General features: G+C 37.0%; 1 long non-coding RNA gene across 2 annotated transcripts; it reads left to right on the forward strand.

Annotated features, from left to right (window-relative positions):
• The first annotated feature begins 9,538 nt into the window (after positions 1 to 9,538).
• On the forward strand, positions 9,539 to 16,928 carry LOC120760182 (uncharacterized). 2 transcript variants are annotated; one of them, XR_005703335.2, is made up of 5 exons: positions 9,539 to 9,657; positions 9,787 to 9,986; positions 13,252 to 13,399; positions 16,294 to 16,424; positions 16,724 to 16,928. It is a non-coding gene; the product is annotated as an uncharacterized LOC120760182 (long non-coding RNA). The 2 variants fall into 2 exon arrangements; XR_005703334.1 differs by lacking the exons at positions 13,252 to 13,399; positions 16,294 to 16,424; positions 16,724 to 16,928 and adding an exon at positions 10,475 to 11,090.
• Positions 16,929 to 24,127: the final 7,199 nt, after the last annotated feature.

The raw sequence follows: 24,127 nt of genomic DNA on the forward strand, positions 1-24,127 counted from the left end.
GGGGTAAATAAAATGAATGGGACTATTTTCACCAACACCTATACTAGGTTGATCTGCATTAATAAGATTTCTGAATAAAAACTTTTCTTTCCTATATTCATGCAATATTTTGTGAAGCGGGATGTGGAGTCTGTTTTTTCACTGCCTTTGCACTAAAAATAGCAGTGATATAATTTTTTGCAAATTCTGAGCTTCACTGTGGAATCTAGAGTTGTTGCTTTTAACTTTTTCTAGTTTGTAACTGCAATTTGTTACACCTCCACCTGCATATTTAGACAATGAAAGCTCAAATGTTTGAGTGTTTGAAAAGGGCAAAGAAATGGGGTGATAGAAAAAGTTGGATGATTCTTAGGAAATAAAAATAGCTTCTATTCAAAATAAGTGAAGAAAACCTTAATTTAGTAGCACATTTGTCTGGAACATAGAAGATGTGAGAGTGGACAGAAAAAGAACCACGTGTCTTAATTTTAATGAAACATGAATATGGAATATTTCAAGATAAATCATACTCTGGTCATTATCAGAACCATCAACACTATTTTTTGCAGAACAAATATGCAAACAAGGAAAAGATTGCATCTTTTGTACAATACTGATCAGAAAAAGAGAAAAGAGTAGAGAAAAGATTAGAGAAAATGTGGAAGACAGACAAAGAGAGAATGAGTAACACGACTTTGTGAATCAGCAAGTATTGGCAGTGCTCCTTAAACTCTTAACCAGCTGGGAAAAATTGGCTCTCACTGTAAGCTTAGATATAGAGTATTCTTATTCTTCAGTATAACAGAATAAAAAAGAAAATATATTAACAAATTGTTTGAAGATGCAGGAAATTTTAAGATTAACTAACAGACATGTAAAATTCTTTCTATGATGTACATTATATATTTTACATCTTGTACACAGGGAACAGCTGCTATCTCCTTCAAAACTGAATCTTAATCTCTAATGTAAGATGGTAGTAGATCTTCCATTATAGCGTAGCTTTCATCTTTTCTTCAGCAGCTTTCATTGGGTGAATGGAAGGATCAGTTCATTAGAAAGAAGCTAGATGAACAGTAGAAGAGTCTTGAAATGACAAGGTTTTCCCCATGCAAACCCAGCAGAGGAACATTCTGCCTCAGAGTTAATTTTGAAAGACTCGGTTTTTTGTATGTGTGTGTGTCTGTGACACAGCCTAGGAAGATTTAAAACAAAAAGTGCTATGTGTGAACATTTGGGGATAAAAGCATTGAGACCCAAAGCACTTTACCTAATTAAAAGAATGGATCTTAAAAGGCAGGTAAAGATGTTCAGAGATCAACTGCACAATTCTGTCATTCAAGGAGTATAGAAGCCTGATCACAGATGTTTGTAAATATCATTTATTAGAGACAGAAAAATACTGTACATGCATTTTCTCACTCAGCTCTCTGCTATGTGACGGTTTCATGCAATATTCATTGTACTGTTTTAAAAATATCACTATTTGACTTCCAGGTCTGCCTTTAAAAACAATGTTGAGTAACTGAGATAAAATTCTTATGCAAATATGATGCTTTATTCTTAGAATTAGCATGGAACAGATAATGAGAGGAAGGTAATGAGTTGTGATTGCATAGTTGATACTGCATAGACTTTAACAGCTACTGTTGTGTGTATGAGACTGATGACTGCATAAGAAAATATTTGACATCTAATATTTCACGTGATCCTCTACATAGTCAAAGAAATTTCCAGCTATTTCTTTCTAGTACCTCTGCACCATTAGAGATACAGCTGGATTCTTCTTTTAGTACCTTTCTAAGAGCTCTGTGTGTATCAGCAGACATATTTCTCAGACAAGGGAGGTAGAATGATCATAATTACAGGTCAAACACTTGCGAAAAGATGAGAAAGGAATGAGCCCAAGGGCTCCATTCTTAATCCAGAAACATGAACATATATGATGAGTTAGCTCTGTTCCTTGTCAATTTAACTCCTTTCGTTGCACGATGTTCTCAATGATCAAGAATGTTTTCATACATAACAGTGGAATTAGTTTCTAGATTATATGTTTTCACCTTGGTATGGAAGATTCAGATAGATGACTTTTCTTTAATGTTTATCAGGGGAAAGTATGCTTAAAATTTGTTGCCAAGTATTTGTCATATGCACTAGAAAAAATGAGCAAACCATCAGTGCTATGTGTCCGGATACCTGTCTGTTCATTCAGATCTTTACCTGACCTACTTTACAAGGATGGTCCCCATCTTCTTTTTTTGTGCCCAAGTTCTCCATCCTCAAAATGGGAGTAATTGCATTGATTTAATATCCCTAAATATTATTGTTAAGCATAAACAATTGTTCATGCAACCTGCTACAAAGACTAGAGTTTTTCAGAAATGGCAACAGGACAGGTTGAGAAAAGAACACCTAAGCATTCAAGAAGTACTGAAAACACAATAACTTTTATTAAGCTGTTGACTGATTTTAGGAGTGGGATTACTGACATCCACAGGACACATGTACATATATAGCCACAAGGGAAAGGGAGAGGACTGGCAAATAAGGGGTGAAGAGAGAAACGTGTACTTCTCTACATATTACAAAGTGAGAAGCCAAGTGAAAAGAAAATGAAGGGGAGGGAAAGTAAAGAAAAAAGGAGAGGGTCATTCTGTGACTAGAGCCATATGAAGAATTAGGGTTATTGGAGAATGGATAGAAATTAGGGGGAATATCTAGAAAAGACTTAGAATGGAGAGAACTGGAGAAGCATACATGGAAAAGAGGTAGATGCACCTGAATGAGGACTCTCTATTATTATGTTCCTCCTGAACAATCCTGCCTTGAAGCAGATTGTACACAGAAATACTTACCTACCACAGGAGGATGTGATCTGGTCATGAAAAAACAGATGAGGTTCTAGACTGGATCAAGGGAGTTATGACCATCAGACACTGAAATGCATCAGTCCCATTGCTGCTTTGTGATGAGTTGATTATATACTTCCCTAAGGACTTGAAAGTGTGATGAATGCACAGAAAGGAATACTCAGGGCCTGTTTATTCTAGACTCGTCCCATGACTGGAGAGTCTGTGATATACCAAAACTCAGATGAGTACAGTAGTTACAGGAAAAGGGAGTAACTTTATTATAACTACTTTCTATGGTTCCAGGCAGCAGCTACTGCCTCATGTGGCTCCTTGGTTCCTCTTCCTTGGTTCCTAGCTCAGGTCACACATGGTCCATCTTGTTTAGGATGTTGATGGAGTAAGTGAGATTTATAGGTGGTCCATCCACCACCCTTCTGTGGAATTGGAAAAAGTGCCATAATATGACTCATTTAATGTTAGGAGGCTTTATTGCCACAAATTTTACTAACAACTTCCATATGTGCAGCACATTAGTACAAAAGCTAAATAGGGAGTAGGAAAGTCTTGTTATTGGTAGAGGATTGCTGTAATTGTACATCTTGTACAGTATTTCAGGGGAGTCAGTCATGGTGGAATCCATTCACTAAAATACTGCTGAAAGCTAATTGAGAGGAAAATCTGATCAAATTATAGGAGTTCAAACAGTATTTTAAAAAGAGAAATATTGAGATTCTGAAAGTTACTAGAAGTTATTTCTAGCTAAATGAGATGGATTTGGTCTCAAAAGTACATATTTGGAAAGCAAAAAACCCAACAATATTAACCTACTGGTTTATCATACTTCGAATAACTGCAGAGCATTCTTTGGAATAAAAAGAGGTTGTGTTTAAATGGACCGTAGGAACTAATTTGTAACGGAAACACTGATGATATTTTTATGCTTATTAGCTTCTATCATTTAGGATGGAGATTAAGCTTTCTACAGAAGCCATAAACATTTAGTTTGTTGTAACTACAGATTTTAATGGTTGAAAAACAGGCTCATCCATCTGTTGGAGACCAGCAAAACAAATACCTTGAGTTACCTGTATAAGCTGCTTTCTCTGTACACAACATTCTAAATACACATGACATGATCTGATAATACTGATCATTTTCTAGACAGGATGTCAAATTTAGGGTAAATGATGCTAAAAAATATTGTAAAATGGTCCCTAGCCTCTGTCAGTGCAATAAAATGATCACAGCAGGTTTTTTTTCTCATCAAAGCAGATGGCTTTAATGATTTTTCAAGCCATGCTTAATTCATCTGCAAACAACAGAGATTGGTTTCCAAATGTGTACTGAAAGAGAGAGATGTTACTGTTCATAAATGCTCTGTAAGTTTGTTTTGCCCCATCATTAGTAGCAAATGGTGTTTACTTAAGGTAAATTGTTTTTTGTGAACTGCCTTGGAGTTAGTGTTGCAGTTGCAATAAATTACCTGTAAAATGAAATGAGCATCACCTGGTTAACGTGGCTAGTACAACAGGTCTGATGGAATATACAAAATTATCTGTTTTCTTTTGAATTAAGATTGCATTGTAGAAATTACTGTCATCTTTTCCAAATACTTGTTTGTTTGTTTCATACTATAAAACTGAATGGTTGGTTTGTTTTTTTTTTTTTTTCATAATTTTCTATTGTGAGTTTGTTACTGTTGTCATATTGTTCTTTAACACCAAGTAGAAAAGAACCACAAAAACACATGGCCAATTCACATATGAGTTCATATTTAAAAATACCTTTGTTTTTGTATTGTGTCAGAAGTTAGTCAGGGAACAACTGAAAAACTAGTCTGTATAAGGTATCTTACAGGAAGGGAAACTTTAAAATACACTGAGTAAATAAAACCAGTGGTTCCAGCTTCTTTATGTCTCCAGAGGAGGAAATTCAGTTATTCCTAAGATTATATCATTCCTCCATTTACCTAGTGACTGAAATATAAGTGGAGAAAAAAAGTTAACATTTAATGGATGTATTTCTGAACACTGAAACTTATGTCTGCAGAGACTTCCTTGCATTAAAAGCCTTGGTTTTATCAATAATATTCTTGCTCCAGGCCATAAAGAAATGGAAAGCTTTGTTTCTTTCTGTAGATATATACCAAAACTCTAAAAAAAAAAAAGAAAAAAAGTTTTCTTTTCTAGAACAGGCATTTATCACTTATAGATGTGAGTAATGTACAAATTTAGGCCATAGAAGACTTGCTTTCTTTCTAAACTGATCTTCGTTGAAGTTAAAATATGTCTCATGATTTATGATTGATGGCTTGCCAACTAAACCATTTAAAATGTAGCAAGAACAGACAAAGGTGTTGTGATGACACCGACTATAATAAATAACACTAGATATGTGTTAAGAAAACTGTGAAATTAGATATTGAAGGGCATTGATGCTTGGGGTTGTAGATGTTCTTGATTTCGAACTGCAATTACAAATAAAAGTTGTACTAAATAATTTCAAAGAAAGTTAGATGCAGGTGGTATTCCTAATGTGAGCATTATGTGTTTCTGCCTAGTCTAGACCTTCATGCTCAAGCTTCATGAAGTATTGAAACACGTATGCAATTAATACAAACTGTTAGCTTCCTTTCTGTGTCATATTCTGTGCTCTTCCCCATCACTCCCATTGAAAGTGTAGAAACATTGCTCAGGTCAGAAAGGGAAGTTCAGGGTTATGCCTGTAGAGAGAGTTTAGGTATGCAGAACAGAATTAAGCAGAAGTCAGGACACCTGACTAAATAACTAACTAAACAAAAAAGGATTTGTTGACCACTCTCATTTCAGGCCATGACTTTCAGGTTTTTCATTCCTGGTAAGTTCAGCAGTAAAAGATACGCAGGGTACATGTGTCAATATAAAATTTTCATTAGACAGACACTAGAAGAGATATTTTCCAAATAATCTTCTTGTTTCACAGTTAGAAAGAATATTTTTAAATCACCCTTATTTTAAAACCTTGTTGATACAACATTATTCATGCTGTCAGTTGTCTGGGAGGAAGATAACAAGCCCTTACATGCAAAGTTGTGACGTTTTTGAGTCACAGCAATTAGTTCAGTTATCTAACACAATGCAAGTGGAAGTGAGAAAGAATGGGCCAGAACAGAAATAATCCTCAACATGTCTTTCCATTCAGAAGAGGGGTCAGGGTTAGAAACATTGCATTTGAGATGTCAGAGACAGTGTTAGAGAGCATAATTTAGCAGTGACGTTCATGCCTAGTGCCAGGAAAGCAGCTGGCATCCTACAAGAAATACACTTGAATAGAACATAGTTCAAGACATTCAAGACCTTTCTGAGAAGTGAAAACCTAGATGAAAATACAACCTCAGAGTATAAATGGAGGAGCTGTCTAGCACAATGTTGTTGATATTTCGTTTTAAAAAAAAAACAACAAAAAAACCTAAAAAGAAATAACCCACAACAAAACCCACAGTTGGAAGGTGGGAGGAGGGGAGGGGATTGTATCCTGCTAAACTGTGAGTTTCAGTAATAAGGCTTCACTAAGAAAAGTGCAGCATAACTAAATTTAACATACATTCTAGAAGAGCAATCAAATCATATAGCCAGAGCTTCAGTGAATAATTCATGTGAAACCTGATGAGATAAAAGGACTGACATGAGAGAACACCATAAATAACATACTGTAAAAAGACTGAAGACCAAAAATCTAGGCTTTCATCAGCAGATATAAGGCAACATTCTCCTTTGGAAATGCTGGTGGTTCTTCACTCAATCTAGTCAACTTGCATTTTCACAGTTTTTGGCTGGGAAACTGACAGAAGACAAATTTCCCAGCCAACAAATTTAGTATTGCTAACTTGCTACTAAACTCTAATTCTTGCCAGTTCCCTAATTTTCTCAATTTGACATTTTCCTGAACAGGATAATAAATGTGGGATCTTGTGGCCATTCCTGGTGAGTGAAAACACCAGTGATCTCTCCTATTCGATCCATAATCCACATAACACCTTTCACCACTTCTTGTATTTGGCATAGAATCGATGCCTTCTTGTCTGAGTCACACTGCTTTTCTTCATTTCATCTTCTAGGTTAGAGGGATGTAAAGCACACACTGAAAGACTGAAAATCACTTTTCTGGAGAAAATGAATTTTTTAAAATATATTTTTAAATATTTTTTTTTTTCTCTGCTGCAAAAGATTAATGTAAGTGAAGCAGTGCTTTAAAAATAGTGATAATCCACTACTAGTGGCAGAGTTGTAGGCAGTGCATTGGTTAAAATTCCACCCTTTCCCTTCTATAGCTGTGCTGCTCTTACCTGAGCTTTTTTGGTTGTGGTGACTAAGAAAGTGTGGTTTTCATGTTTATTTGGTTTTCACGTTTATTTGTTTTTTCTGACCTTTGCAAGAGCACATGGGTGACCTTTGTCAGTAGCTGCCAAACTACAGCAGTGACAATCTGTTGTATTGCTTCTGATAAAAAAGGACACCTATGCTAGTGTAGTTTACCCCAAGCCAAGATGAAGAAAGTTGTAACATTTCTTTACATTCTAGAAGTGTTGTGGTGTGTTGTGAATGGTGGCTTTTTAGCCACCTTTACAAGGTGTAACCCACTCTCTTCCTCAAGTATTTGCCTTAGTCAATGTACTCCTGACTACATGTTGGAATGGCATGCAGGCATAGTGCCTTTTTTCTTTGTAAACAAATACTGGTATACAGGGAATAACAAAGCATCTGTGACTTCAGCAGACTCTTTTGGTAGAAATAATCAGACCAAGGTGGTGGCCCACTGAGTGAGTTTCCACTGATGGGAAAGAGTCAGCTAGAGACCACAGTGAATTACAAATTATGCGCGTGAAGAATGCATGCTGGATTGTTCTTGTGTTTAAAGTTAAATATACTTTACTCTGCTTTACTACACCAAAGCCAAGATGCCCAGCACTTTGTAAAGGACTTAATAGCATTTAAACTTGATCTAGTCATGCTACTTTCAATTAACATGTTTATTCTGTTCAAAAATGCATAGGTCACACACAAAAAAAGGCAGAAAAAGAAACAAAACTACTTCTATCATTAAGGTATGATAACTTAAAATCTCTTAACAACAATTTGTTTTGTTAAATCAGTTTGATTTCTTTTTAGATAAATTTAATATTAAACAGTAGTTTCTGGTTTAGCTTTCTGTGAACAGTTGTTCAAGTAACTCAGTTTTACATGGCCTGGGTCATTTAGAGAATTGCCTTGTCCACATTGGAAAGGAGAATTCCTCTTATCACAGCATTTTTGGAAATCCAGAAAGAGTGGAACAGTATCGCATGGCTCTGTAAGACATATTCAAACCAGATTCAGAGTTTCATAGACAGACAAATGTCTTCCAGCTTCAGTTCTAACAAGTATAATGAAACTGTTTGATGCTGAAATGACCAGAAGCAAACAGCTTCACCTTTGCTACCTTGATTTTTTTTTTTTTTTTTCACTATGCTGTGTGAGTAGTTCTGTTTCAAGTTGTCACCCCAGTTTGAAATCATGATATATGGCTATTGCCTATAAAGCATGTCCCCACTCTAACCTAGGTTTTAAAAACTTTTCTTCCTGGTCTGTCAGAGCTACTGCATCTTAGCAAACATTTTCTAAACCAGTGAAACAGCCTCCCACAGCCCATTTGGATTGCTGTGGTGGGCCAATGCTTAGTTCACTGCAATGCAGTGGTGAGCCACAATGTCTCAAGAGATACTGGACTTTCTGGAATGCAAATCTGGCATTTGTCATTTTAGCCTCCTGCACATTGCACTGAACATTTAGGCATTTGTAAATTGCACTGAACAGCTCTGCTTGTCCCAAGGAGAAGGGCCAGAAACTAACCTTGGTTAATCACTGGATTCATTCTTCTGGCAGTTTTCTCAGCTGATACTTCTTTTCTTAATCTATGAAGTTATTTCACAGGCTTTCTATTTATAATGCATTTAATGTCCCCTACTGGTGGTTTATTCGTGAAGTACAGTGGTACAAAAGTATGTATTAGAAGCAGACAATATCAGTCCTAGATGTACTTGTTGTCTCTGAATTTTATTGAGCAATTGTTTCTCTTGCCTGCAGGCACTGATTCATTACAACACAATCCAAAAAACAACCTTGGATTTCAAGTAAGCAACTGAGGTCAGAAATTTGGCACAAAGCTCCTAAACCAATAGTAGAGGAAATTGCTTTATTACAGAGTTAGGCTGATATTTTCAGAGGCAAGAATAACTCCCATTAACATTGTTGGCAATCACACAGCCTAATCCCAAGCACGTAACTTAGAAAACTTCCCCCTGTGTGGACAAGTGTTCTCAATGAGTTTCTAAATTTATAGAAGCCTCAAAAGCCCATAGTCTCTATGTTTTCTTGCTAGAGTCTGCACTCAATTCCCAAAGGTAGGACTCCAGCATAGCAACAAGCAGCAATTTTATTAGGCCAACATTCAGGAAAGTAACATTGTTTATATTATACATTCTTATTTTTACACATAATTTTCATGATTCCATTTTAGCTCTATTCCCAGTAGATGTCTGAAGTACCATTGCTCTAATCTCTACTGACTAAGAAAACATGCAGTAGATTAGGCAGTAGTAATGGTTACCAAGTGTGGGGCCCCTGCTGTTGAACTCAAATGACAAGCTCATCATGAGCTGTTGCTGATGTTCAGCTGTTTTACTTCAATATGCTCCAAGAAGCAAAGTTGGCAAGGCCTCTGCTCGGAGAACAAAGTGACAACATAAGAAAAGGCAAGGCCCAGATCACGATTTTCACAGCCCTAAAGATCCCAGGAAAATGACTTCTTTGTTAGTATGAACTGTTTTTAACTTTCAAGGACAGCATGAAAATTACTTCTAAAATAACTGCAGCATCAGCAAGAAGTTGCCATGACCTATAAGCTTGTTTTATAATATCCATTCTCTATTGTTCAACAGTCTGCCTGAAAGCTGAATGCAAGTCAGGCTTGTAGTACTGCTGTGTCTTGGAGATCCCAAAGCAGAAGCTCCTTGTGGAACAATTTTGTTCTTGAGTAATATAAAATTGCAAAAGCTGCTAATGTGGCAGAAAGAGAAGAAGCTGGAACAAGAATCTAGTGTCTGGATACACCCTGAAGATAATCCCATTTCTCAAAGAGGTGAGATATTAATTTCTTTACCTTTTTTTGGTATTGTGATTGCTATTAATTCTACTTGGACAAAATTCAGAGTCTCACGTTCCTTGTCTTCACAAAGACAGGACTTTCAAGTTGTCTGTAGAGAAATATTGACTCAGGGAAGCGAACAACTCCTTTGTGTTTCCTATCTTCTGGTTTTGAAGCCCGTCTGTGTACATTCAGGTGTAGCTACATTAGGTATATTCTAGAGGCTCCTGGAATATTGGTCTGCTTATTTCTGTCTGTGAGCCTTTGTATTCAATTACCAGGAAGAAATCTTCCTGGGAGGGAAAATGTAGAAGAGAAGCAGTAACATTTATAAAGTGCATGAATAAATAAATAGGCTGCACAGAAAAGTCTTCTAAAATTCTACTGGTCCTAATCCTGGTTCAAGCAATAGAGACTATGTGATCCTGGGATGATGGATATGACAGTACCTAGCAACGTGGTTCCACTCATTTGCATTTTAGTATGAAGATCAACACAAAGACAGCGTGACCAGGAGTGCTCAGGGTCCCAACTTTCTCCAAGGCGGCAGAGAGTCCTGCTCATCCAGTCCTTTGGGGGACTGATAAAACCAGTCCTGAAGCTGTGCCCTCTGTTTGGTTGATGTTTTTGGGAAGGAAGAAGTGATGACTACAGTGAACTGATGAAACCTGACAGGAGCAGATATGGTATGGACAGGAGAGGCAACCTGGATGGTGACATGTAGCAGGGGTGGAGACCTACAGGGCTCAACCCAGCCTTTGAATGAGAGTAGTGGTGTGTGGTTACTGTTGTTGTCTGGGTTTGGCCAGGATAACAGAAAGTCTATTTGGTCTTGATAGAGTGAAAGACAAATATTTGAAAGATAATATTTGACCGAGAAAGACAAATAGGGTGTGGATGATGAGTTACGTATGAAAGAAGATAGGAAATTTCTGGAAGTCATGCAGGACAGGTGGGTAGGCCAAGGAGAGTGAACAAAAAAGCAGTCAAGAGCTGACAGAATGGAGAGGATAAAAAAGTAGAAGGGAAGAGTGCAAGTGGAAGCCCTTATAGGTAAGGGAATATGAAAATGCAGGAGTTTCCAGTGTTTTTAATGACATTGGGAATAAAAAGGTAATAATGACAAAGAAGGAAGGCATTGTTGTGGTTGATCAAGTTGTTGTCCTGAAAATTATCTGATAAGCAGATTGACATGAATCCAGTAATGCTTTTTACTTTTTGTTTGTTTGCTTGTCTTTGGGGCTTTTTTTTTTCTCCCAGAGAAGCCATTTTGAGAAGAATTTTCATTTTTCTATTCAAAAAAATAATATATTTTGAAGACTCTGGGAAATAGAGATCTGGTTTTTGATCCACTCAGGCTTGCTTTTAGATGTGTTGTTCAAGAGAGGAAGAAATATTTTTAGATTAAGAGAACCATTTGCTATTTCTTAATAAAACGTTTGGAATCCTCTCATTGCAAATTCTTCATTATTTTGATTGTACAGAGTATAATCACTAGTACCTGAACAGAGGTATCTTGAGAAAGAACTGTATAACCAAAGAAAGTCAGTTCTCCAGCATCAAGCTTAGATTAAATATTTGGTATGTGTCTGTGGTAAGAAAGAGCCACTTTAGTTATATTGACGGCTTTTACCTTATTGTCAGTGTATGGTTTGGATTTTTAAAAAGTGGAATCTATTAACCCTGTGCTTCAGAGTTACTATATGTACAAGGAAAGATGATGCAGAGGGACAAGTCTAGGCTTAATATGTAGACTTGCTTGTGACAATTTCCCAGCTTCTTCTTGAAAAGCCCAGTCATTTCTGTTTTCACGTCAAAGCTGATATGTCCAAATTTCTTTGCAGTGGTAATAAATACATTTCTGGTAAAAGGGGAAAAACTAAATTAATTTCCTCTGAAAGCTGAGCTTGATTATGAACAGTTCAGGCTTACACAGTAATGGTCTAAATTCTGTGTTTTTAGCAAGTTGATTCAAAACTCATGACTCAGTCTTTAAGATACTGTCCATCTAGGTTTTCAGTGATGCTAGTTAAAGAGTGTATACTGATTCATAAGACATCCCAATAGAATTCCTATAGAGCTCAGATATATAACTGGAATGAAAGAAATTGCTATGAGCATCACATTTGGAAAAAAAAGAGGTCTGTATAAGAGTCTGGATAATTTCCAGATAATCAGAATGTCTGAGGTTGGAATGGACCTAGAGGTCATTTGGCTCAAACTCCTCACTCAAGTGCCAGGGGTTTAAGCCAGTTGCCCAGGACTGTGTCCACACAGCTTTTGAATATCTCCAAGAATGAACACTTTAGAAGTGTTTCACCCATTCCCCTTTGTATCTGTTGCTGAAGGAGCAGGCTGTGCACCAACATGCACAATGTGTCACTAAAAACTCGCAAGTGGACTCAAGAGCTTTGGTGTGAGCATGTATTTACCCCATCCCTCAGAGTATTTTTTACAGTGGTGTACAACCAGTCAAAGTCACAGCTCTGCCTCTCTTCCCCAGCCTTTAAAAAGAAAATTATCTCCTGCTGACTCAGCTCCATGAACTAGCTCAGTGCCAAATCATAGAAATGCCAGCATGGGTGAGAAGGAGGGATTGAAACTGTGTGGCCAGGGGAGAGATGAGGAGTAGACAGGATTATTGTAGTTTGCGTTTGAGTATGACTTAACTGTCACAAATGACATAAGGTGAAGAACTGAAAGAAACTATGGAAAAATATGAAGTACAGTTTATTTCCCTCATTGGTGATGAGCTGATAATTCTCTCAGTCCACAAAGTGCCTCTGTCTTCTCAGTAAGAATAATATTAAGGTATCTTTACTAAATTGTGAAAAAAGTCAATTGTAATTGCAGTGTAGGGTAGAATACTGTATAAATAACAATGGTAATCATATTGATAGCTAGATTTTTTCTATTCAAACTTACTATTTTCTTTGGATAATACCCTTAGGTTTTTGTTGCAAGAGGTTAAGTATTTTTCTTCAAGTATCATGGGCAAATTGAAGTTAAGGTATCTTTTCTCATTTGTGTCATGCTCAGCTACAAGAGTCAAACTAAGTTACTGCAGTGACTTCTGAAGTAACAAATTACATTACTAATGTGAGCAAATATTGTAAGAATATAAAAATTGATTAGATTGAAGAGATTGTTGAGTTTTGTATTTCAGCTGCTTTGGGTTTTACCAGGAGAAATTTAGATATCTCTTCCTTAATGCCATGTATATTCAAAATTTTTTTTCATGCCTGTTTTTTCTTTATAGAAATATGATTATTCCAACCACATCACTTTTCAGTGTAGAGCCCTACATGGGCAGTGATTTGTGAAAGATTACTTGCAAAGCTTACACTACAATTGCCTGAAGTAAAAAAAAAAGAGGAAGAAAATAAGAAAATAAAGCTTACAGTAAGGTAATGTATACTAGTAATATCAAGTTGATTTTACATGCAAAGTTTCAAGCATGCTGTGTTTGCAAAAATATTGTTTCAGTTTCCATATGTCAAAGAGCAATAATCCATCTGCAAACAAGGATTTGCTTTAAGCTGTCTTGTATATCAAGATTTCAGCAAAAAAACTTAACAAAAATTTGTAACTTCTATTGTTATTATTACGCTTAGGGGTAAAGAGGCCATTTTAAACTTATGAAAACAATGAAATTTCTTATTATGGTTAGCATACTGATAGCACAACAGTGTTTGCACCCCCCTGCATTAGATACTTTATAAATCTCGAGGTTTAAACATCAGAGCTGTTGTTCACTGTGTGCCTGACCAAGGGGACTAGGTACCACCTTGTTCATTTAAAGAAAATAGGTAGGATAACTAAACTGATCTCTCTAGCTACACTGCTGTAATCCTCTCAGATACAGCCTCACTGCAGTGAACTGAAACTGGCAGCACATCAGCTGTGCTCAGTTCCCTGTTGCACTGCACCAGCTGGAGCAAAAACATCACATTATGCATCATTCCTATAAATATAGGGTCTGTTAGAAATGTAAAAGAAGAGTGTGCAGTAAAGCTGGCACATGTCACTGGAAAGCATATGTGTAGAGGCAATCAGGTGGTTTCAAAAGTGAATGCCACAGGAGGAGTGTAAGATCTGGTCTTATCATCTGTCCATGCAGAGCAGTAGAACACTGATGCAGTGAATGATGTACTGTTTTCAGCTCCTTGTCTTCTCTGATGTTTCATGGTCATAAATACTGGTGTAACTTCTGTTCATCTGGTATCGCAATGTACTGAATTTCACACACATTTTCTCCCTGTGGGACAATCAGCTTTTTTTATATTGGTTTTACACTTCTTACCAGTAACCAGACATCATGAGTCTTAGGTAGATCTATCTTAAGCCTCCATAAACAAAATTAATATTTACCTCCTTCCTGGGTTGTGCCAAGGATGAGGAGCAGGGACTTTATAAGACTCAGGACTCTCTTATTGGAAGGCTTAAAAGTGAAAACTAACAAGATAGGCTCTAAACTTTCTAAGTGACAGGTACAAGCCTCGCTTTCTTGTGACTCAGCATAAACCAAAGAGGAAGTGCAATCATGCTCTGGATATTTATGCCTAGATCTGATCTTCTTTATAGCATCAGAGCTCTGTAATAATAACATAGTTCTTGTATTTCTCAATGACTTTGATAATTTTGCTGACCTGCTAGTCTTCTTGATCAGATCCTCAAGGGCCACCTCACTTTTAATTCATTGAATATTAGATACCTAGATGCAAGCTGGACACACAAGCAAGTTTGAGAACTGAGTGAATGTTCTCTTTGCTATGTACCCTCCCCTGGCCCTCCTTTTTGGGTGACCCTTGGTTGTCCTTATTTTCTTCACTGTGGTAAAGGCTTCAGCCATGTATTTTGCTTCACTATTTGCATATTTCAGACAGACGTCCCTACAGTATTTTAGGGAGTGCAAGGTTTGTTCTGGTGAGCCTGGAATTGATCATAAAGCAGTTTTCATATTGACTTCACTTAGATTTAGGTCAGGCCCAGATGCTGGGATGGTATATATATTTTAGGGACACAGAGTTATGCGAATTCCTGTATTGAGTAATGAGAAAGTAGAGGATAATGCTTTCAGATAGTTACCTGCCTCTTATGAGTGAAGTGCAAGGTGCCATGTGTTCTCCACGGTGCTTCCCTGGATACCTGAAAATGATGTCTGGTCTTGGTGGTGTTTTTAATTTCTGAATACGTGAATAAGAAGGTACATCAGTGAAATGAAATTCACTTGAAATTGTATCATCTGACATCAGTGCAGGTGTCCAAGGCAAGAGCTCCCAGCTTTCATCTGAATTACGATTTAAGGATGGCAAGTGTTTTGAAGGAAGGCCCTTCAATCCAGACCTTAATCCTCCTTGTTGGTATTACATGCCCTAGCCATGCAACCATTTGCCTGTGAACCCTGGATTTCCTTAAAGGAGTGGCCTTTAGCCCACTGGCCTAAGTCCAGCATAGAAACTCAAGGCAAAGGGAGAGATGAACGGTTAGCAAGTGATGTGAGGCAGGTAACTTACTCCTGTAATTCTTTACAGCCATAAGACCCTCTGAAATTTGGAATGAACTTTTAAATATTTCTAAAGTTGTTAATGTTGCAAACAGGCCTTTGCTGCAGTGAAATGGAAGCAAACAACCAAATCAAATAACTCTCTTTCTTCTAAGCATTCAGATCTTGCTTGGCAGGTCTGAACTTTTGACAACCTAAGTGTTAAAGTTTCTCATTTGGAATCACACAATCTTTTTCCAAAGAACAGACTTGAGATTGAAAAAAAAAAGAAAAAGAAAAAAATAAAGGCAGAAAATAAAAGGAGAAGGAAGAAAGGAAAATAAACCTAAAGAATCAATCTGTCTTTCTTTCTTCTATTATGTCTCTCTTTACCTTTCTCCTTCTCTCTTTCTGCTTTCTTGCTCCACCACTTGACTGTATCACACTGTGTTGCTGGTTGCTGAGGTGCTGCTTCACCTTCTGCAATGTTGCTTGATCTTTGATTTCCTGTGAAGCACAATGAATCTTACATTAGAGTGTGCAGAGTCAGGTGGTGCACCATCTGTTCCTGAGCTCTGAAAACACTGAGTAACAGAGAGCAACAGAAAGCAACAGCTACACCAGTTTCATCAGAATATTCATATTCACACAGTAACAAAAAAAACAGATTACTCTATTTTCAAGCAGATAAAAGCATTTAGTTACCTATTAAATGTAACATGTTGGGCTGGTTTTCTTTCATTTTGTTAAAATATGCTTAATACTCATTAATATGGCTCATTCATAAAATATGTTAACCAATTCATACTGCTTAAGTGATTAGATGTTATGGAGACCATGTGACATGGACTGCAAGTACCAATAACTTAACTGTGTTTAAGAACATCTGTGCATGCAGTGACCAAAAGACTGCTGGAAAACTACGGTACTAACATCCTGAGGAGCAGGTAATGCAGAGGATTGGTAATTCCCCAGCCACCAACATATGATAATACTTTTTATTTTGGTGTGCACTAACATTCTGTTGAGAAAATGTTATGTATCCCTGACTTAGCCTTAGAAATTTCTGTGTTACCCTACTAAATATTGATTATCATTCATAGGCTACAACTATTTTAATTATGTTTTCTTAACTGCAGTTTAATCAGACAGAAAGAGAAATACCTTGAGTGCCTTAGAACATGCTTATTGGTTGAGAGTAAATCAGCTACAAATTTGTTAACAAAAATGCTTCTAATTCTTCCAGGTTCTTCTCCATATTAATGCTGGAACAGCTTAAGTCAGATTTGCGGGAGTCCAAAATTACTTTAACTACTTTGCTAAACACTGTGCTTATTATAGAAGAAGCTAGAAGAAAGATTTATCACATTTTTAGAAACCATTTAAAAAGCTTCATTGATCTTCCTCCACTTTAACTTTCCAACATGCTTGTTTTGAAGTACTGTATTACAAGAAGAATATAAATGTTCAAAAATCAAATTGCTTCTGCCAGAAAATTAGGAAGTCAGGGAAGAAAGAAACCCTGTTTTGTTTAGCACTAGTACATCAGTACTCTCTCTAGTGTCTCCCATCTCTCAATACACGGCACTGAAAATAAATTTTATCTCATGGGTAGGGCTGCCTATTCCCAATTGTGCTCATGATTTGTTGAATGATCTTGAGAATTTGCTATGTGCTAGCGTTCATCCAGACATGAGTAGAGACAATGATGATTGTATATACAATAATTTTGTACATGCAGGATCTTTGACGCAGAAATGTTTGCTTATTTTACAACCACCCAATTATCTTACTCCATCATTTCCTTGAGGGATTACATATGTCTAGCTGGCAGCCACATATAGTGTATAATCATATAATGCAAAACGTGTTCTAATATTTGTATTATTTTACACATGTGCATGTGTGTATATGTGCTATATGGATTATATATAATGTGTGTAAATGTAGCTGTACAGATAGACAAATGTAAGATTACTGCATGGTTGTAAAATATTTGAAGATATCTGCATCAAAGATATTGTACTAACACAAAGTAACAAAACCCTCCTACCTTAAAAAAGAATGCTGAGTCCCCTCACTGTTGGAAACAGGGCAATGGGGGGGGGGGGGGGGGGGGGGGGGGGGAGGGATGGTACTTCAATAAGCTGACACAAACATATTCTTTGTCTTGGCAAATGTTGGTAGCAAAATTGATTTTGCATTGTCTGAGTTTGAAATAGCTAATATTGAAATCAAGCTGCTAGTCTGCAAAAGAGCTAAGACTTTTGGCAGATAGGAATAAACACAGTACATGCAAGTAAAATGCAGGACAAAAAAGACCTCAAACCCAGTTAAATTAGAGATAACTTCTGATTTTCAGACTGGGCAGTGTTCAGTGCCCAGCTGGTTTAGCCCTACACTTCATGGCTAATCGGGACAATCAGTTGAAATATTTCTCATTGCTTAATGTGCAGCTATGTCAGACATCAATGAGGCTTAGAAGTCCTATAATCAGATGTCCTAAACTTTTAACCTTTAGTAATTGAGCTGTAAGAGACGTTTCCTCATTCTTCTTGAAGGCTTCAGGAGCATGTGTTAGTTTATTCTTTGCTTGTTAATTGTTTATTTGAATGTAAGAGTGTCTGACCTGTGTTTGCTGACCTAAACAGCAATATTTCCATGAAACTCAATGGATTTGTCTGCATTGTTGCTGCCTGGGGGTTGGTCTTCTCTGAACCAGTATAAACACATGGGTATTGTATATGCTGGAAACAAGCAAACAGCTAGCCAGAGATAAGCTGCTGGCAGGATAGTAGGATTGCTGCTTCTGCAGCCTGTGCAGCAACGTTAGTGCATATAAAGCACTATGTAGACAATAATGAGTTACCTCTAAAGAAGGAATTAAGATCAGTCAAGCTGTGACACTGAAATGATTTTCCAGCATTGGAACACGCTACCCAGGGCTGAGTCACCAACCCTGGAGGTATTTAAAAGATGTGGCACTTGAGGATGTGGTTTAGTGGTGGACTTGGCAGTCCTGGCTTAGTAGATTTGATGACCTCAGAGATATTTTCCAACCTAAATGATTCTGTTATTTTATCTGCAAGTTTCATCCTGGCTAATTTATTTTGCTCTTAAAAGTAGATGTGGAGTGTCTCTAATTTGGCTCTCCTACAGCTATAGCATAACTTTGAAAGGTTTACTCCTTCAGAAGCGTGGAAAAATGGTCTCTGGTCCTAAAACAGGCTACAGAGGCAGAGTTTGGTCCACAAATTTGTACATGCTCCCAGTGGAGGTCTGTGTCAGAACTAGAAATCAGAGGCAAATATTGCTGTATCAAGATGATTGGACCCTTATTCCTGTTCTTATGGCAAAGGATCCTTGCTGTGGGTTAAGAAATGGACATCAACACCGCCCCCCCAAGCTCCTCACTCACTCATATAAGTTCACCAACCAACATTCATCCCATTCACCTGGGACCAAGTTCTGGATTGAGCCTCCCTGTACTCTTTTTAGATATGAGCTGATGAACAATGTAGCGATGACTAGAAGGGGTAATGTTTTCCGAAAGCTAGTCTCACAAACAATCAATTTAAGGTTAACTGACCTGGTAATTACATTTTTCTCTCAAAGTGAGAGTAGAAGGTGTGTATGAATCTGCAAGTACAAAAGGTAGTCCTGAAAGCAGAAAAGAGTTCATTCTTAAGAGCTCTCAAGGTTCTGTGGGATGTCAGCTTCTGTTCAGGAACTCCTGGGGTTGTATCATGTCAGCTATTGCTATGGACTGATCAGAACTTTGGTGCAGATGTGTCTGGGGTGGGACTACGTGCAAAGACTATCCAGTTGCCAGGGTAATGGCACTGAAAGCAGCAGTGGGTGCATTCTCTGGGAAAGACATGAACATGATAGAGAGGGGCAGCAAGGATGGTGGATGACATCAGCATATTGGACCGGTGCATATATTTCTTCGGATTTACCATATAATATTTTTCTCTGTTGATTTTAAAAATTTCATTATGTACTGCAATACAGAAGCTTAAATTAAAATTAATGCTGACCCATTGACTTGAATAGGTGATGGCTCTGAATTTCAGGGAGGGGAATTTGCCTATGTTCACATTTCATTCAATTACAATGACAGCAGTTTTAATTTAGGATAATATTATCTGGTACATATTTACCTTTCTGCTGCCAACTAACATGTCCATGGAGAACCTGAAAGATTGTGTCGTAATTAGTAGATACAATTTCCAAAATGCCAGAAGTGAGTAAAGTCACAGGCAAACCCTTCTTGAATTTACCTGCCAATATTTTTTTCTAAAATGTGTTATGATTCCCATTTGTTTTTTATTTAAGAAAAACTGCAAAGTACTTTCTAGCAGCTATGTTCTGCATTAATCATTTTTACTATTATACCTGTTTATGACTTCATTAATTAATTATCATTAATTAGTAATATAAATAATGTTTACATTTATTAATTTTTAAGTATATTAATGAATTAAAGGCCATTTATTAAAGAAAATGGAAGTGAAATACTTTGAGGCCCAACTGCCTTTTAGATTTACTGTAAAAATTTTCAGTGAGAGATGCAACCTGAAATTATCCCACAGATGAAAAGCTATCATATAACAGATTTCAGAGGGCTGCCTGACACAAAATGCTAGGAATCTCTATCATCATAGACCAGGCTCTAAGCCTCAACAGAGATTTCACCAGACTGGACATGTTCTGTCTGAAATGTCAAAATATTACTGAATCACGGGTAAACATATATTTTGTTTGATTCAAGCTATGGCAAGGATCATTCCTGCTCAACAAGAGATTTCTGAATGTAGCAATTAATTTTAGGATCTATTCACTAATAGCTCTTTAAATACAAACATAGGCTGACAACTGGCTTGTCACTCGCAAGAACAGTAGATACAATTTTACTCCTTTTGGCCACATTAAGTCAAAAGTCCCATATCACCCTCATATTTTGAAAGGTGAAATCACATCAGTTGATCATTCTGCTATAAATTACCCCTTAAAAATTTCAACCTTGTTTTGTGCTCTACCACCTATGCTTAAGGAGAATAGTGCATCTAGATTCAAACTCAGTTGTGAATATATATCAAAGGTTTTACACACAGTTGACAAAAAACCTTATTTGTCAAGATATATTTCCTTTATCCAAAGCTAACAACCAGTTTCATTTGCATCAGCTGCAGACAGTATGTGCAAAGCTGACACTGAGATTTTGCTTTTTTTGACTGAAAGGAGGCAGGTGAAAGAAAAGAGGAAAAAACCCCAACAGCTGATTTTAGAAAAATTCTAATTGGATGGTGTTCATTTTGCCGTGGAAAATTCTTGCTCCATTATAACACAGTTCGTCTTCCTTTTTGACATGCTGTATCATCTTTTGAGAAGATACAACACGTGTTGAGATTGTTACTGAAGTATAAAAGCCCTAACAGTGCTTTGCTGGGGATTGAGTTAGAGCAGCAATATGAGCAATAGGTTGTTAGTGCCTAGGAACCCCTCAGTTCTGTCTGTTCTTATGCCTTCACACAAGGGTGGTAGATTACCCATCAGCAAGAAGTCTCCTGTATGAGGTAACATGCCTTGATATTTTAAGTGCCTGTACGTAAGCTGAACCTGAAGCTGAACCTAGTCTGATTATATTTAGTGCTTATTTTATTTGAATAGTAAATGTGGGGTTTTTCCCCCACCCCAACATTAAAATATACAGAAGTCTATTGGCCCTTGTATAAGTTTGTTAGTGATGTTTGAAAAAGAAATAATTTTCACTGTACTTGTTGGATATATTTCAAAGATTTAGGAATGTGAACTAGCGCTTGCAGCCCTCTTAGTAATAAGAATATTGCTGGGTTTAAAAGAAGACAAGGACAAAATTATTTTTTCATCATTTGATAAATGTTACAAAATGTTTTAGATCAAGGTAAATCTGACAATTATGTAACAAAGACATTTTCTTGAACATGAGTGTAATTTGGAGTTCAAAGAGAGACTCTATTCCTACCAGCAGCTGAACTGAATATAATGTAGATATGTAGAGAAATGACAGACCCCTTACATTTAGGATCCATGGAGTAACAAAAGGAAAAATATTGAAAAAGCTCTCAGCTTGACAGTGGTTCTGTGAATTTGCCCACTGGTTTTCAGGAATACTGCCATTACTTAGGTTGGTTACAAGTGGGAGGACTGAAGAGTCCTAAATATTTCTGTGTATACAAGAATTTTCCTCGGTATTAACCACACATAATGTAGGACTTAGCAGCACTTTTCCCCAGATTTTCTGTGGCCCGCAAAACAAGTTGCTTGGAAGTCAAACTGTTTATTCAGCTCTCAACATCTCTGTACATGATGACGACCACCACAAAAGGAAAACACCCTTCCTCTCAAACACGGGTGAAGTAATACCATTTTTCTACTTGTCTTCCTGTGGCATCCTATACCTTACAGATCTGCAGGAAATTACATTTTAATGGGGAAAACTATCTGCAGGTTACAACAGATGTAAGGAGGGAACCCTCCTAAGGAATTTGCATCATGGGGTACAAACCTACAAAGAATCATAGGAAGGGCAATGCATACAAAAAATTAATAGTGTCTGAGGAAACAGTGCTGGATTTTTAAGAAGTAGTGTATTATTATAGGTCAATACTCCTTAAATTCATAAGCTTTTAACATCTCCACTTGTACTGCTTTACTCTGCCCAATGATGTATCTTTTGTTCCTTGTAGACTATCTTTAATTGGAAAATTGTTTAATAAATCCTCACATTTTATCTCATCAAAGACAGACATAGTGTGTGTAAATATTCATTACCACTTCATGTTTAAAACCACTTTGATAAATTAACTTCATAACCTTTAGAGAACAGGAAGAGACAGGAAGCCTGGATGTAACTGAGACGGTGCATAAAAAATGGAATTAAAAAAAAAAACCTCAACAAAGTTATTTGAAAATGTGTTTAGAAAGATTTTGATTGTGTCTATTAGTCAAAAAGAGATTCACATGAGCTCTCTTAGAGTAGAAAATGAATTATCTTGTTGAGCTGCCAATCTCACTATTCTGTCTGTAGAGGTAACTTCAGCTACTGGCTTAATATAATTTTAAGGTTGCAGTGAATCTAAATCTTGTGGTTATTTAATAACTAGAAACAATGTAGTACTGTAGGATGTCTTAGTCCAAGTTTTACAACAGTCTGGTCTCATGTAAAATGCTGTTCCAGTAATTTCTTTACCTTCTTCCTTCAATCCTTTAAAAGATCAATTTTCCCCCCTTTTTAGTTCATCTTTTCCCACATTTGTTATGAAAGTTCTGATCTGCTTGCCTTCACCATTAGGTTTCTCCAGACCCTGTCTCCACCCTCAATATCCCTGCTATTCACACCTGAGCCTTCACTATTCACTAGCTTTATCTTCAGTCACCTCTGAACTTCTCTCCCCCTGCTCTTCATCCTGAGAAAAACCTTCCTTTTACTATCTACACAGCAACTTTATCATCCTCTTTTCATTCCCACCCTAAAACCCTCTTCTTTGGGACCATAAATTTCAGTGAACAGCTGACAGCAATTATGATGTGAGTGTGCTTTGACCCCTATCAATCTTAGTGACCAATATAGTCTCATTTTTTCCCTTGTATTTCCCCATATGTATGTGTCTGCTGCCTCTTATCATACTTCAAGTACTTCTCCATAATATTTATGGAGCTAGCTGCAGAATAGAAAGAAAATACCTGAAATATCTTTAAATGAAATTACTTTATCATGAGCAGTAGTGTCCTGTACAATATAGATGTATCCTTAAATTGTAATCTCACTGAAGTAGAGCCTGTAATTTCAGCTTGTAAATAAGTCTCCTCAGTATCAGGGCAATGCAAATAATTACCAATAATGCCAACAAAAAAAAAAAAAAAAAGATCCTGTAACTAGAGAAGCTGATTAGCAGCTGAAGCAAAGGTAGAGGTCTTGTCTGCATGAAGTGTTAAGAAACAAGCAAGTAAAGTATCCTATATCACTTTGTACCAGCCCTCTTCAAGGTTTGCTTGTGTTAACGCTTAACAGCATATGCACATCATGCAATTTCTTCTGCTTTAATTAGAGATCTGTGAGGAATGAATTCTCTAGAGATAAAACTTCTGCTTATCCTATCCACTAATTATCTGCTTTTTCTTTGAAAAAATATTTGATATTAGAATCTGCTGTTCTTGTGTAGGAAAAAAAGTTACTGCGACCTTTGATGTGACATAATGCATAGCGAATGAATTTAGAGAATATGATGAAATGTAGTTATATCAGTCTTTGCAGGAGTTAATATACAGCACATAAAAAGGATTGTATCAGGAATCTTGAGAGATTGCTACCTTTTCTGCATTTTTCTCCACAATACTACTGGGTGAATCAGGTTTGACGGTTGCTATAGGAAATATATTTATAGGGGTTCTTGCTGGAGCAGGACAATTGGACAACAATGTGATAGCATAAATTCTCCTTGTGAGAAAGGCAAAACAAATTGGCAGTACAAATCATGGCCAGTCACCACTTCCTAGCTGCAGTCAGACCTGGCTGTCCCCAGAAGCGGCAATGGCTTTTCCACCCGCCACATGCTGCTCAGAGCAGCAGGAGGAAGGAGACACCCCTTGGGCTCGGTGGTTGGAG

The sequence above is a fragment of the Hirundo rustica genome, chromosome 1 (assembly GCF_015227805.2).
Source record: "Hirundo rustica isolate bHirRus1 chromosome 1, bHirRus1.pri.v3, whole genome shotgun sequence".
NCBI lineage: Eukaryota > Metazoa > Chordata > Aves > Passeriformes > Hirundinidae > Hirundo > Hirundo rustica.